Genomic DNA, 14630 nt, shown 5'->3' with positions numbered 1-14630 from the left:
ACCCAATATCATTACTGTGTCTGAGCTCAGGCGGAGGGAAAGAAAGAGAGGATGGAGTTAGAATAACTTATTCTCTCCTAAGCCCCAAGTCTACTCATGAAAAATAGTGTACATGGTTTTTGGGGTTTTTTTTAACATCTTTATTGGAGTATAATTGCTTTACAATGGTGTGTTAGTTTCTGCTGTATAACAAAGTGAATCAGCTATACATACACATATATCTCCACATCTCCTCCCTCTTGCGTCTCCCTCCCACCCTCCTGTATACATGTTTTTTAAAAGCAGCTATTTATCATTAGTACTAAACAGAATTGAAATAAAATTTTAATAACCACTATTCTTATTTATTCAGTGCTCCCTTTAAGCCAGGTAGATATTGTATTAACTGCTTTTCCACATAATAATAATAAAAGTAGCTAATATATTTTTATTGATCATTTACTATGTGCCACTCATAGCATCAGATTCTTTGCAAACTATCTCATTTATTCTTCTTATCAACACTATGTCATAGACACTTTCATTAACCCCATTTTATAATTGAAGAAATTGAGGCTGGTTTAAGGTTGAACTTAAATAGTCAAAGTCTGTGTGCTCAATCACCACCTTAGATTCTATGATGAATCCTTAAATAGACAGATTTTGTTTGTTTGTTTCTGATGCAAGTTATCCCAGTGATTTGTCAGTTTTATATAAATTCAAAATATTTTAAGTTGAAAGAATTTTCTTACCTTGGTGGTAGGAGCTTTCTTAACCTGTCAAAAATCTCAGAGAAAGAATCGCCTGCCACACCCCTGAACACTTCTGCCTTTGAGAATCCTTGCGCTGTAGCCCCACAGACTCTTCCCCCGCTCACAACTCTGAGGATACAGTAATGCTTTTGTTCACCAATTTCCTGGCACATCAGTGTTTTCAAACTAGAATCAAAACAGAGTCCAAACTTTACTGCTGCCTAGCTTGGTTTAAACCTCATTATTTTTCCAAGAGATTTACTTAAAATATAGTATTACTGGAGTCGGATCACTGTGTTTACTATTTAACGTCAAGTTTTGCTCTTATCTAGGTTTTTCCAGTTGGAAGCAGCTTCCCTGGTCTTCCCTCTGTTTCTCCCCTTTTAGATGGGAGAGGCTGAGTGGAAACCCACCAGCTTTCCCAGCGGAGGCAGTGGGGGGAGAGACCAGCTTCTTTATTTTTAATTCACTGAATATGAAGGGAGCCGCTCTGTAGCTGTTTTCAGTCTAGACAGGATATGATGATAATAACACAAATAAAAGTTCATGTATTCCAGCCAGGGACAAATTAAGTGGGTGCAGGGCATAGATATATGTCATGCTGTTAGTGACATGGAGCAGTACACAGCCCACTTCGGGGCATGGTGCCCAGATTAATTGGCTTGCCCAGAATGCATCTGTGATTAGAAGAAAGCTCTCAGGAAATGCTGGGCAGTGTGCATTTGGACTCTCAATTTTTCATCTCATAGGCACTGAAAGTTAGACATTTTATTTTACAGACCAGGAAAGTGAGTGGTGTTTGACACCATGGGTTTATGAAATGTTTTGCTGGTTTTCCTTCATAAGTCATAGACACTTCTGGGAGAAACTGGCGACCATATGTTGAGATGATGCAGGGAGTATTGATTATTGCTTTGCCGAGGTGGCTAAGCTCTGGGACAGTCAGGGTTTAAAGAATTATGGAAAGGGGGGTGTATCTTGAGTATATGTATGCGTGAAAGAGCCTCAAAGTGAGGCTCTTTATGTCACATGAGCTACTGAAATAGAACCCCTGAGATTGCTGTGCTTAAAAATACTGTCGTTTGTGCCTTGGGGAGTATAACAGTGATCAGATATAGCACGTGGCGGCATGCTCTCCACTCTGAATCAGCTGGAAAGGGAAGGAATCAGGAGAAATAGGCAAGGGCACAGAGCAACTTCAAAAATAGTGTTTCTCCTTGGGAAATGTCGAGATGAATAGCAAAGAAGGTAGACTCTGTATCCAAGAAAAACCAAGGGTGAAATTGTTTGTGTTGCTGACCAAAGGCTAAATACTTCTTTTGGATACAGATGAGCCATTCCAGCGGCCTCCACGGAATCTGGGCGTGCATGAGCCAGTGATAAAATTCAGTCCAATAAAGAGCTCTTGTTAATCCGTGACACCATATTTATCATCAGACCTGCAAAACCAGGAAAGTTAAACGCTCTGGGTGGATCAAAAAAGGTGGTTCCTGAATATTTGTTATTATTAAGGAGGTTTGAGGAAATACTGAGAAAAACCTTTTAAAATGTGACTCCCAACATCTCCTGCTTGCTTTTTCTTGGATGCTGCGTCCCTTCAGGTTCCATTCCTTAAAAATTTGCCATAGTGCACTCCTGTTCCTTTTTGGAAATGCTACAACGTGTAAAAGTTTTGCACTACATTCCATTGTTTGAATAAACCTACCTAAGGAGGCAAAAGACCTGTACTCAGAAAACTATAAGACACTGATGAAAGTAATCAAAGATGACACAAACAGGTGGAGAGATATACCATGTTCTTGGATTGGAAGAATCAATATGTGAAAATGACTCTACTACCCAAAGCAATCTACAGATTCAGTGCAATCCCTATCAGATTACCAATGGCATTTTTCATAGAATTAGAACAAAAAAGTGTACAATTTGTATGGAAACACAAAAGACCCCGAATAGCCAAAGCAGTCTTGAGAAAGAAAAATGGAGCTGAAGAAATCAGGCTCCCTGGCTTCAGACTATACTACAAAGCTACAGTAATCAAAATAATATGGTACTGGCACAAAAACAGAAATATAGATCAATGGTACAGGATGGAAAGCCCAGAGGTAAACCCACGCACCTATGGACACCTAATCTATGACAAAGGAGGCAAGAATATACACTGGAAAATAGGCAGTCTCTTCAATAAGTGGTGCTGGGAAAACTGGACAGCTACATGTAAAAGAATGAAACTAGAATGCTCCCTAACACCACACACAAAAAAGACCTAAATGTAAAAGACAGGACACTATAAAACTCTTAGAGGAAAACATAGGAAAAACACTCTTTGACATAAATCGCAGCAAGATCTTTTTTGACCCACCTCCTAGAGTAATGAAACTGAAAACAAAAGTAAACAAATTGGACGTAATTAAACTTAAAAGCTTTTGCACTGCAAAGAAAACCATAAATGAGACGAAAAGACAACCCTCAGAATGGGAGAAGATATTTGCAAACAAAGCAACGGACAAGGGATTAATGTCTAAAATATACAAACAGCTCATGCAGCTCAATATCAAAAAAACAAACAACCCAATCCAAAGATGGGCAGATGACCTAAATAGACATTTCTCCAAAAAAAGACATACAGATGGCCAAGAGACACATGAAAAGATGCTCAACTTCACTAATTATTAGAGAAATGCAAATCAGAACTACAGTGAGGTATCACCTCACACTGGTCAGAATGGCCATCATCAAAAAATGTACAAACAATAAATGCTGGAGTGGGTGTGGAGAAAAGGGGACCCTCTTTCACTGCTGGTGGGAATGTAAATTGATACAGCCACTGTGGAGAATAGTATGGAGGTTCCTTAAAAAACTAAAAATAGAACTACTATATGACCCAGCAGTCCCACTACTGGGCATATACCCTGAGAAAACCATAATTCAAAAAGACACATGTACCCCAATGCTCATTGCAGCACTATTTACAACAGCCAGGACATGGAAGCAACCTAAATGTCCATCAATAGAGAAATGGATAAAGAAGATGTGGTACATATATACAATGGAATATTACTCAGCCATAAAAAGAATGAAATTGGGTCATTTGCAGAGATGTGGATGGACCTAGAATCTGTCATACAGAGTGAAGAAGATCAGAAAGAGAAAAACAAGTATCATATATTAACTCATATATGTGGAATCTAGAAAAATGGTACAGATGAACCAATCAGCAGTGCAGGAATAGAGACACAGACATAGGAAATGGACGTGTGGACACAGTGGGGGAAGGGGGGCGGGATGAAATGGGAGATTAGGTTTGACACATATACTCTACCATGTGTGAAATAGATAGCTAGTGGGAACCTGCTGTATAGCACACGGAGCTCAGCTCAGTGCTATGTGGTGACCTAGGTGGGTGGGATGGGGGTGGGAGGGGGATCCAAGAGGGAGGGGATACATGTGTACATATAGATGATTCGCTTCATTGTACAGCAGAAACTGACACAGCATTGTAAAGCAACTATACCCCAATTAAAAAAACAAAAAACAAAAAATCAGTGAGGCATTCAAGAATGATCAGAAGGGGCTTCCCTGGTGGCGCAGTGGTTAAGAATCCGCCTGCCAATGCAGGGGACACGGGTTCAATCCCTGGTCTGGGAAGATCCACATGCTGTGGAGCAACTAAGCCTGTGCGCCACAACTACTGAGCCTGTGCTCTAGAGCCCGCGAGCCACAACTACTGAGCCCACATGTCACAACTACTGAAACCCGCGTGCCTAGAGCCTGTGCTCCGCAAGAGAAGCCACCGTGATGAGAAACTCACGCACCTTAACAAAGAGTAGCCCCCGCTCTCCACAACTACAGAAAGCCCACGTGCAGCAATGAAGACCCAATGCAGCCACAAATAAATTAATTAGTTAAAAAAAAAAAAGAATGATCAGAAGTAATTGAAAAGGTTATGCTTTCTTTTTTTTTAATTTTATTTTTGGCTGCATACGGTATTTGTTTTTTTCTTTTTGGCTGCGTTTGGTCTTCGTTGCTGCGCTCAGGCTGAGCGGGGGCCACTCTTGGTTGCAGTGCATGGGCTTCTCATTGCGGTGGCCTCTCTTGTTGCGGAGCACGGGCTCCAGGCATGCAGTCTCAGCAGTTGTGGCTCGCAGGCTTCAGAGTGCAGGCTCAGCAGCCGTGGTGCACGGGCTTCGTTGCTCCACAGCATGTGGGACCTTCCCGGACCAGGGCTCGAACCCGTGTCTCCTGCATTGGCAGGCAGATTCTTAACCACTGAAGTTTATGCTTTCTAAGACAGGATTTTGAGAAGAACTCTCTCTTTGTCTCTCAGCTTCGGGAACTCAAACCTTCCAATTCTTGCGGTTATTTACATAGAGAGTCTCGAAGTCTAGGACTTTGAGTGAGTACTGAGAATTCCTGACCATACAGCACACCAGAGACCGTGTGGTTTAAGGTACCAGTATCTGTGCTTCAATCTCTGCCACTCATTTGTTGAGGTATTCATTCATTCATTCAAATGTCTGGCCGGCATTGAAATTGGCTCCATGAAGGCTTGAATCTGGAGGTGGAAAAGTAGCAGGCATCTTTCGGAAGGTGATGAATAGTAGCATTGCAAAATATATTATCTGTAGGACCAGATCTGTACACAATAAACATTTAATAAATGTTTAACCTTCATTAACTTTGTGCTTATCATTAAACAACAGAGTAACAAAAATAGAAGAATTCTCAAAGATAATTTAATTCAAGATCCCACCATCCTAATGCATCACCAGTTTTCATTTTACTTCATTTACTTGTTCAAAAAATATTTATTGAACTCCTACTCAGTTACAAACACTGGCATATAATATTTGTAGATTCTCGTCTCACCTTTGCACACATGCACTCCAGATTTCTCAGAGTTCAATGTTTCATACAGAGGATATTTTTTCGCGCTGTTACATGTTCTTTATATTGACATTTTAATCAATAGATATTATTCCTTCAATATCATCATTTATTTGACCATTGTTCTCTTGTGGAATATGAAGCTTCTTTCTAAATTTTAAATGTTGTAAAAAGTGCAGTAATAAGCCTCTGAGCACAGAGCTTCTGATTCCTTTCCAATAATTTACCAGAATAAATTCCCAGGAGTCTAAATACCAGATCAGAGGATATGAACATTTTTATGGATTTTGATGCATCCTGCCAAATTTCTGAATCTTGTACCAATTTACATTTGTAATTTTGTTTATGTCAGTCACGTTCCATTGCCACCTTCCTGAAGATACTGCTTGATTTCTAGATGGAGAACTGAGGAACACTTGGCCTCATCAAGAATGCATGCATAGGGCTTCCCTGGTGGCGCAGTGGTTGAGAGTCCACCTGCCGATGCAGGGCACACGGGTTCGTGCCCTGGTCCGGGAAGATCCCACATGCCGCGGAGCGGCTGGGCCCGTGAGCCATGGCCGCTGAGCCTTCGCGTCCGGAGCCTGTGCTCCGCAACGGGAGAGGCCACAACAGTGAGAGGCCCGCGTACCACAAAAAAAAAAAAAAAAAAAAAAGAATGCATGCATAAGCCATTTCTTATAAGGGGTATCTTCCAGATGGCTTAACCCATCTGTTATATAAATACCTTCCACTAACCAGGAAAGCCATTTTCCTCCTCCCCAGACTTTTGGTATCTCCTTACTTCCTTATTCCCTAAGACAATTCCTATACCAAAATACTCACTCACAGTATTATAGAACATTAGAAATGGAAAAGACCTCAAATATCTCCCCCCTCCTCATTTTAGAGTTAAGGACCCTGAGAACCAGGAAGATTGAAAATTACTTCATATCACAGTGTTGGTGGGGAGATCTAGGACGAGATTCTCTGCATGAAGCTGTTTGGTACTGCTGCTAGGAAATATCAAGGGAGGTGGCCCATTTACTAATATTGGAAAGAAAAAGAATCAGCATGGCCTTTGGGCAGGTATGACCTGCACATTAGTGAAGTGTTCCAAATTTAACTCCCTCCCTAATGTGCCTGTGGCTCTTCATGTGTACTCTGTTATTGCAGGCGTTGGCATTGCCTGTTCAGCCCAGGGACCCTCAGCAGTACATGGTGCACTTGGGAAGTAAAATGAAGGTTACCATTTCAGAAAGGAAATCAGGAAGCATTAAAATACAAAGGATGAGCTCTCCCAGAGCCTTAAGACTAACCTCTTTAGTTGACAGCAGGCTAGGTGCAGTGTGACTGACCATCTCATTCTCTGAGCTTTGGACTAGCTATTCATTCCCTCACTAGCATTTTTTAAAACAGAGAACTTCAAGTTCCTCCAACACATAATATTGTTTTATGTCTTTGTGCCTTTTTTCCTGTTGTTCTCATAGTCTGAAACCAGCTTAGCTCCCATGTGACTGGCTAATTTCAACCTTTCCTTTGAGACTGCTTTAACTCAGATGAAGCCTCTTACAGGAAGGCTACCATGATGCCTCTAGACCGCCATGACCATCCAGTCTCTCAGTTCATAAAGGGCCTATGGATTCTTTTATCACATTGGGTTGAGAGTATTTATGTGACTCCCTCACAAGACTAAGCTCATCAAGATCAGAATCTGTGACTTTTCATACTCCCCAATGCTTAAATACCTTCCACTAAGTACAGAATAGACATTCAGTAAATGCTTATTGAACTGAAATTCATTCAGATGAAATGTATGAATGAGGATTTGTAAAAATCTTAAAATCCAGTGAAGATCTGGGTCTAGCATCAGCAAAATGTGACTAGAATGTAATTCTTTCTTAGAATGCTTAAATCTGATCAATTTTGTTGTATTATTGAGTAGGAAACCTGTGTTAACAGGAAAGGGGTAGTCTGTTTGGACTCTGTACAAGAGAATCCCGCCAACAATAATTTCTCAAAAATGTAAATTATTATTATCATCACCAACATCTCCTCTGGAATCTTATTCTAGTACCACCCTCTCTTAAATTTCCAATCTCTCCTCCTCTACTATTCCTTTTCTGCTTGCCTTATAAATTCGCTCAAATCTTTCACATGCTTAAAAATATTTCTTCAAACCTTGTGACCCCTTCTGTTATCTTTCTTCACTACTTTTCTCCCATCATATCCTCAGTCTCCTGCAATCTTGTTTCTACTCCTTCCTCTACAATGAAATTGCACTGGCTAAGCAGAGTTACTAGTGACCGCTAAAATGAACGTTCAGTTGATACTCTTCCTATCGACGTTTCCATAATGTTGGACACTGCTGATCCTTCCCATCTTCCTGTTACCCTCAAATTCCTTGACATCATGCCACCATGATTCTCTACCCCTGGGACTACTCTCACTCAGACACTGTGTCGTTACCCCACGTTGTTCTCTTGAATGGTAGTGTTCCCCAAGTTCTGCCTTTCTCAGTTTTACATTTTCACTTACACCAGTGGATTTCATCCCTTACTACCCATCATAATCACCTGTGGCTCTTTCAAAAAAATAAGGATACCTGAGAAAAAGGAACATTTGTGAACTGTAGGTGGGAATGTAAATTGGTATAGCCACTATGGAAAACGGTATGGAGGTTCCTCAAAAAATTAAAAACAGGACTGCCACATGATCCAGCATTTCTACTTCTGGGTATATATGCAAAGGGAATGAAAAAGCTTCTCAAAGAAATATCTGAACTCCCATGATCATTGAAGCATTATGCACAATAGGCAAGCTATGGAAACAACCTAAGTGTTTGTCAATAGATGAATGGATAAAGAAGATGTGAGATATCTATATCGATATTGATGTCGATATAGATAGATAGATGATAGATAGATTCACAGAATATTATTCAGCCATGAGAAGGAAGGAAATCCTGCCCTTTGTGACAACATGGAAGAACCTGAAAGCATTACGCTAAGTGAAAGAAGACAAATACTGTATGATATCACTTATATGTGGAATCGAAAAGAGCCGAACTCGTAGAAATAGAGGTTAGAATGGTGGTTTCCAGGGGCTGGGGGTGGAGGAACTGGGGAGGTATTGACCAAAGGGTACAAACTTCCAGTTATAAGACAAATAAGTTCTGGGGATCCAATGTATAGCATAGTGATTATAGTCAATAGTACTGTATTATATACTTGAAAGCTGCTAAGAGAGTAGATCTTAAATGTTCTCACCACAAAAAAGAAATGGTAATTACGTGATACGATGGTGATGAAGGTGTTAGCTAACAGTATGGTGGTAACCATTGTGCAATATATATAAGTGTAACAAATGAACAAGTTGTTCACCTTAAACTTACACAATGTTATAGGTCAATTATGTCTCAACAAAGCTGGAGGGAGAAAGCAGGAGTATTTCAGGGAAAATGAACAGACTGAACAAAACAGAGAAGCAGAAAATAGGAAATACAGAGAATGTGGGGAAAAGTAGATAAGAGCCTTCCAAAATAACTCTATGTTTGATCATAACAGAAAGTCAAGCTGAAAAAGCAGTGTGCGATCAGGCAGGAACCGATGTACGTGTGCTAAGTGCCCCTATTGTTAATCCTTGTAGCTCTTGCCTAGATTAGTAGTATGACTGAAAAGTTGCCTTTTCTCAATTTTCGCACTCTTCTAGACTCCACATCACCACTAATTATAAAGTGAACCTAAATTGGACAATTTAACAATTTAATTTCAAAAACTTAAGGATTTTACACTCCTGATTAAATACTCCTGAGAACCAGGGCTGTCTTTTGTGAATTCCTAACGTGATGTCAGACATAACTAGAGCTCAATTAATGTTTGTTGCCTGATGAATGAATGAATGAATGATGGACCAGATCTCTCTAATTTGAACCAGTAGGAGAAGACTAGTCAAAACTATGGAATATTCTGAAAGGGTACAAAAAGTAGTATAAACTGAGTGGCTTATTTAGAAGAATTACACATGAAATATCTTATGGCACTCTTAACCAGCTTGAGAAGATTTTTTTCTTGTGTTGGTTAAATATCCTCCCTTTACTTCTCTTTTTTAAGTTTTATCCTGTTAATTTAGTTAGTATACTTCCTCCCCTCCCCCTCCTCATAGTAGAATACAAAAGCAAATCTGGCCCAGCTTGGGATGAATCATCATGAATCATGATTAGTCATTCTAAATTAAAGTATATTTATTTATGAATGTACTAGTGAATGATTGATTTGTTCCTTTGCTGTCGTTAATCTCTAGCCTCTTAATTTTACCTTTCAGGAGTTATTACAGAAAGAAAATTTTCATACAAGTATTTTACAGTTTTTGTTTATTTGTTTCGATCACTAAAGAGTAATTCTTTTTTTGGAGAATTTTGGGAGTTCCCTGGTGGCCCAGTGGTTAGGGCTCGGCGCTTTCACTGCCGGGGCCCCAGGTTCAATCCCTGGTCAGGAAACTAAGATCCTGCAAGCCGTGAAACTTGGCCAAAAAAAAAATTTGTATTTTTTATCTTTTTTCCTTTCATGTGTGTTCCATTTAGACCAGGAAATTGACATTTCAGCCCAGAAGACTTAGGCCAGATGTTAGTGCACTGGCTGAAAGATAGATTTCCTGCCCCAATAGGTGACCTCTTAAAGCAAAATAGGCTTTTTCTTAATGGATAGACTGTCCAAATGACCTCATTTCTAGAACAAGGGGCCTTTGTTGTGTCTCTTTGCAATTGGAATCAACATCATCTGATTTTTGAGAACATTCATTAGATAAAGAGGAGCTAGCACCTAGTTGTTTCATTTATAAGGCATAGGAAAAATGTATGCCTAGACAACCTACTTTTTTGCTCCTTTAAAAACATTTGTGTTCCTTGAGAGGGAAATGGTGCAGAAAATCTGGGGCCTGCTTATCCATATTAATATTTCTCTTACATTTCAATCCCCATTCCAGCCAGCACTCACCACAGGAGCGGAGCATGTTACGTGCTTCCTAAAACAGGGAGTTGTTTCACTTAGCTTGACCAAGGCACTATTTAAAGAAGTAGCCATGACCCCAATGTCCTGTCACTCAAACTTCTCTCTCTATATGTGAGAAGCTCATTGAGACATTCTCATGGTGCCACCTCTTTTGATGAGTTCTTCACCAAGTTCATTTATTTATATCTTCAATTGTATAAGGCGGCTCAGAAAAACTGAGATAACTGAGCCTTTGTGTGTGTGTGCGCGCACATGCGCGTGTGCCTCTGTGTGTCACAGGAAATGCAGTTTGAAAGAAAGTACCCAGAAGAGGAAAATGGCCTTGAATGACTAAGGGGAGACTGAAAAACTTACTATACATGGAAAGGAAGGGAGTTAGATTGCGTAAGAAGGAAGATATGTTTCTGAGATTCTAAAAGGATAGAACTTTATAGCTAAAGGGAAAGTTAGGAGATTTCTTTTCTCTTTCTCTCTCTCTCCCTGCCTTTCTCCCTCCCTTCCTTCCTTCCTTCCTTTCTTTATTCCTTTAGAAACAAGAATGGGAGTGTCTCTTTTCAATAGCCATCAGGTACATTTTAGGAGTATAAAAATCTTGCTGCTTGTGACCCAAAATATTGGCTCCCCCATGAAAGACACAGAACAGAGTAAAGCAAGGCTGTACACAGAGTTACCGTCAGGCTGGGCAGTGCATCTAAGACTCGTGGTTCTTCCTCAAGTAATTTATATAGTAAATATGTGACTCTTTAAAAAAATGAGTAGTGAAAAGGATATCACACTTTCCTTTGCTTTAATAAGTCAACACATATTTTTTCCAGAATGTTATACTCAGCTCAATGCCTCCCTCCTTTTTTAATAGTCATATAAAAATGTCATTAATTATAAATTATTTTTTCTCATTGTTCAACCAAAGTATTCTGGATAATACTTCAGTTCTGGGTAAGATCTGTAATAGTTTTCTGTGGTTTCTGGGATTCATTTTGTGAGTGAGAATCTTTTGTTCTATGTCTATAACATTGCACTTCAAAGAAGTAGAGCAGGGGCTTCCCTGGTAGTGCAGTGGTTGAGAATCTGCCTGCCAATTCAGGGGACACGGGTTCAAGCCCTGGTCTGGGAAGATCCCGCATGCCGCGGAGCAACTGGGCCCGTGAGCCACACCTACTGAGCCTGGGTGTCTGGAGCCTGTGCTCCGCAACAAGAGAGGCCTCGACAGGAAGAGGCCTGCGCACTGCGATGAAGAGTGGCCCCCGCTTGCCGCAACTAGAGAAAGCCCTCGCACAGAAACGAAGACCCAACACAGCAAAAATAAATAAATTAATTAATTGATAAAATTTTTTAAAAAAGAAGCAGAGCAATAGTGTTAACTGGAGCTTTTACATTTAATAGGAAAAAAAATATTTTTCACAAGTATGTGTGAGCAATAGAGACAGCCAAGTAGGCATTCTCGTTGGGTAAAGTTTATAAAATAGACAAGATTGATGAAGCAGTTTGGTTGGTGGATGATACTTCCCAGCTGTGCTTTTTAGACTGTCCTTGCATAATTTGGAAATATTTAACATAATCTTTCGTCTCTTATTAACACATTCCTTTTTTTTTTTTTTTTTTCTTACACTCTCCTAAGCTAAAAAAATAAACAGCGGGCAGTATGATTCTAAAGACCATTCCCTCTCCATGCTTCCTTTTTTTCTCCTTTTCAGTGTCAGGTAGCTCTCAGAGAATCTCACAGCTCTCCACAGGAGACACTGCTCCTATGTTAATTCAGAAGTTATTTCATGGTGGGCTGAAGTCTTTGGGTCCTTTGCCTTAAACATTGTGAATTCAATGTTGGTACCCCACTCAGAGTCTTTTGCTTCTTGTCTATAATGTGTATTACTGAATAGTTCAGAATCCTTGTATCTCAGAATTACAAATGGCTTTAGAAATTACCTAGTCTGACCCAACTATGCAAGATGAAATATCAGTCACGTCGTTTTATGCCTGATGGAATGATTCCCAGGCAGAACCGTGGTGTTTACATAGCATCAGCACAGAGGAAAACCTAACTGGCTAGGCTAGTAACCTTGCTTATCAGAGTGGAAGAAGAGATTTCAGAGAAAAGTATTTATAGACCTGAATCATCATTTTGTTTATTTACCTTCTCTCCCTAGCCTGTTTGGGCTGTCTTCACTTGGTTTTAATTTTTCTTTAGTTAGCTCTTTTCTCAGTCTCTCTTACCAAATACTCCATGATGAAAAGGCTTTTAAACAGGTAATGCTTTAGCAGGGGTTTGGCTCACTTTTAAGGCAGTTGTGGAAAAAATGTGTTTGGGATTGTCAAGGGAGAAAATGTTTTGGCCTTTCGGTCTTTCCTTGAAGTTACTTCCCCCCCACCCCGCCCCCCGCCGCCCCGGGCGTTATGGAATGCCCCGCGTTAGAGTGCCAGAGAGGATTGCTGACCGTAGGCAAAAATTAAATGAGTTTATCTGTTTTCATTGCTCAATTTCAGAATGCAGTATGGTAAAAAAAAAAAAAATTGGACTATTTATAATCTTTTGGATTTAGTCTCTGCTTTTTTTTTCACATCTTTATTGGAGTATAATTGCTTTACAATGTTGTGTTAGTTTCTGCTGTACAACAAAGTGAATCAGCTCTATGTATCCATATATCCCCCTATTCCCTCCCTCTTGCGTCTCCCTCCCTCCCACCCTCCCTATCCCAACCCTCTAGGTGGTCACAAAGCACCGAGCTGATCTCCCTGTGCTATGCGGTTGCTTCCCACTATCTATTTTACATTTGGTAGTGTATATATGTCCATGCTACTCTCTTCCTTCGTCCCAGTTTACCCTTCCCCCACTGTGTCCTCAAGTCTATTCTCTATTAATCTCTGCTTAATCTCACATTTTTTTCTGTAGAAAATGTGTTGTCTTTAAAACATAACAAGTGTTAGAATGAAGCTGTGTTCCTAAAATATGTACTATTCTTATGGATAATACACTTTATTACAATAAATACATTTAATATTTTATCGTCTGCCCTTGAAAGCCAAATGTCTCTGAACATCTGATTTGGGGATCTCCATTCACATATCTCATGATGGTTTCTTTTACCAGTTAATTTTAAAAAGCAATCCGCTGGTTTAGTTTTTCAACATATTGTATTTTACAACTTCACCTTCCCTTGGCAATGCGTTCCTTTTCCTTATTCTGACATTCCCATAGTTTCAGGTGGCTCTCAAATTTGAGCAGATTTCACAATTGCCTGGGGAGCTTGTTAAAATACAGGTCACTGGTCCCATCCTCAGAGTGTCTGACTCTGCAGGCTTGGAGGCTGGGGCCGGAAATTTGCATTTCCAACAAATTAGGTAATGCTAATGCTTCTGTTCTTGAGTCCACACTTTGAGAAGCACTGATCTAGATAAAATATTGTAAAAGATGGGGCTTCCCTGGTGGCGCAGTGGTTGAGAGTCCGCCTGTCAATGCAGGGCACACGGGTTCGTGCCCCGGTCCGGGAGGATCCCACATGCCGCGGAGCGACTGGGCCCGTGAGCCATGGCCGCTGAGCCTGCGCGTCCGGAGCCTGTGCTCCGCAACGGGAGAGGCCACATCAGTGAGAGGCCCGTGTACCGCAAAAAAAAAAAAAAATTGTAAAAGATGGAGCTAGTATGGACTAAGGTGGTGTGTGGTAGTGGAGACAGAGAGAAGTGGATGAACTTGACACATATTTAGGAAGTAGGATCCACGGGGCTTGTCCATGGTTAGATGGGAGTGATGGTGAGGTGTGGGAAGGATTCAAGCACGTCTCTGAGGTTGGTAGCTTGAACCAATGGATGGATGTAACAGAGTACTGAAATGGGAAGTGAGCGGGTGGGAGGGTTGGATCATAGTGAGAAGTCATAAATTCTATTTAAAGTTTAAATAAAATATTTTTAAAACATCAAACACAGTGCCTGACATAGAGTTGATTCTCAATAAATAACATCGGTATTACTGTTATTACTACTTTTACTTCCAAACTGAATAGCCCTTATGACTCCACCTTGCCAGAGATAACCT

At 40.3% G+C, this 14630-nt stretch overlaps 1 protein-coding gene and 1 non-coding gene across 3 annotated transcripts in view; both read left to right on the top strand.

Annotated features, from left to right (window-relative positions):
* The window catches only part of SASH1 (SAM and SH3 domain containing 1), a 323565-nt gene that overhangs the window by 117942 nt on the left and 190993 nt on the right, over positions 1 to 14630 (top strand). The window lies entirely within an intron of this gene.
* On the top strand, positions 10020 to 10092 carry TRNAE-UUC (transfer RNA glutamic acid (anticodon UUC)). The gene has a single exon. It is a non-coding gene; the product is annotated as a tRNA-Glu (tRNA).

The sequence above is a fragment of the Orcinus orca genome, chromosome 12 (assembly GCF_937001465.1).
Source record: "Orcinus orca chromosome 12, mOrcOrc1.1, whole genome shotgun sequence".
Lineage (NCBI taxonomy): Eukaryota > Metazoa > Chordata > Mammalia > Artiodactyla > Delphinidae > Orcinus > Orcinus orca.
The sequence above is the reverse complement of the archived record's forward strand: the minus strand, read 5'-3'. Positions and strand labels throughout refer to the sequence as shown.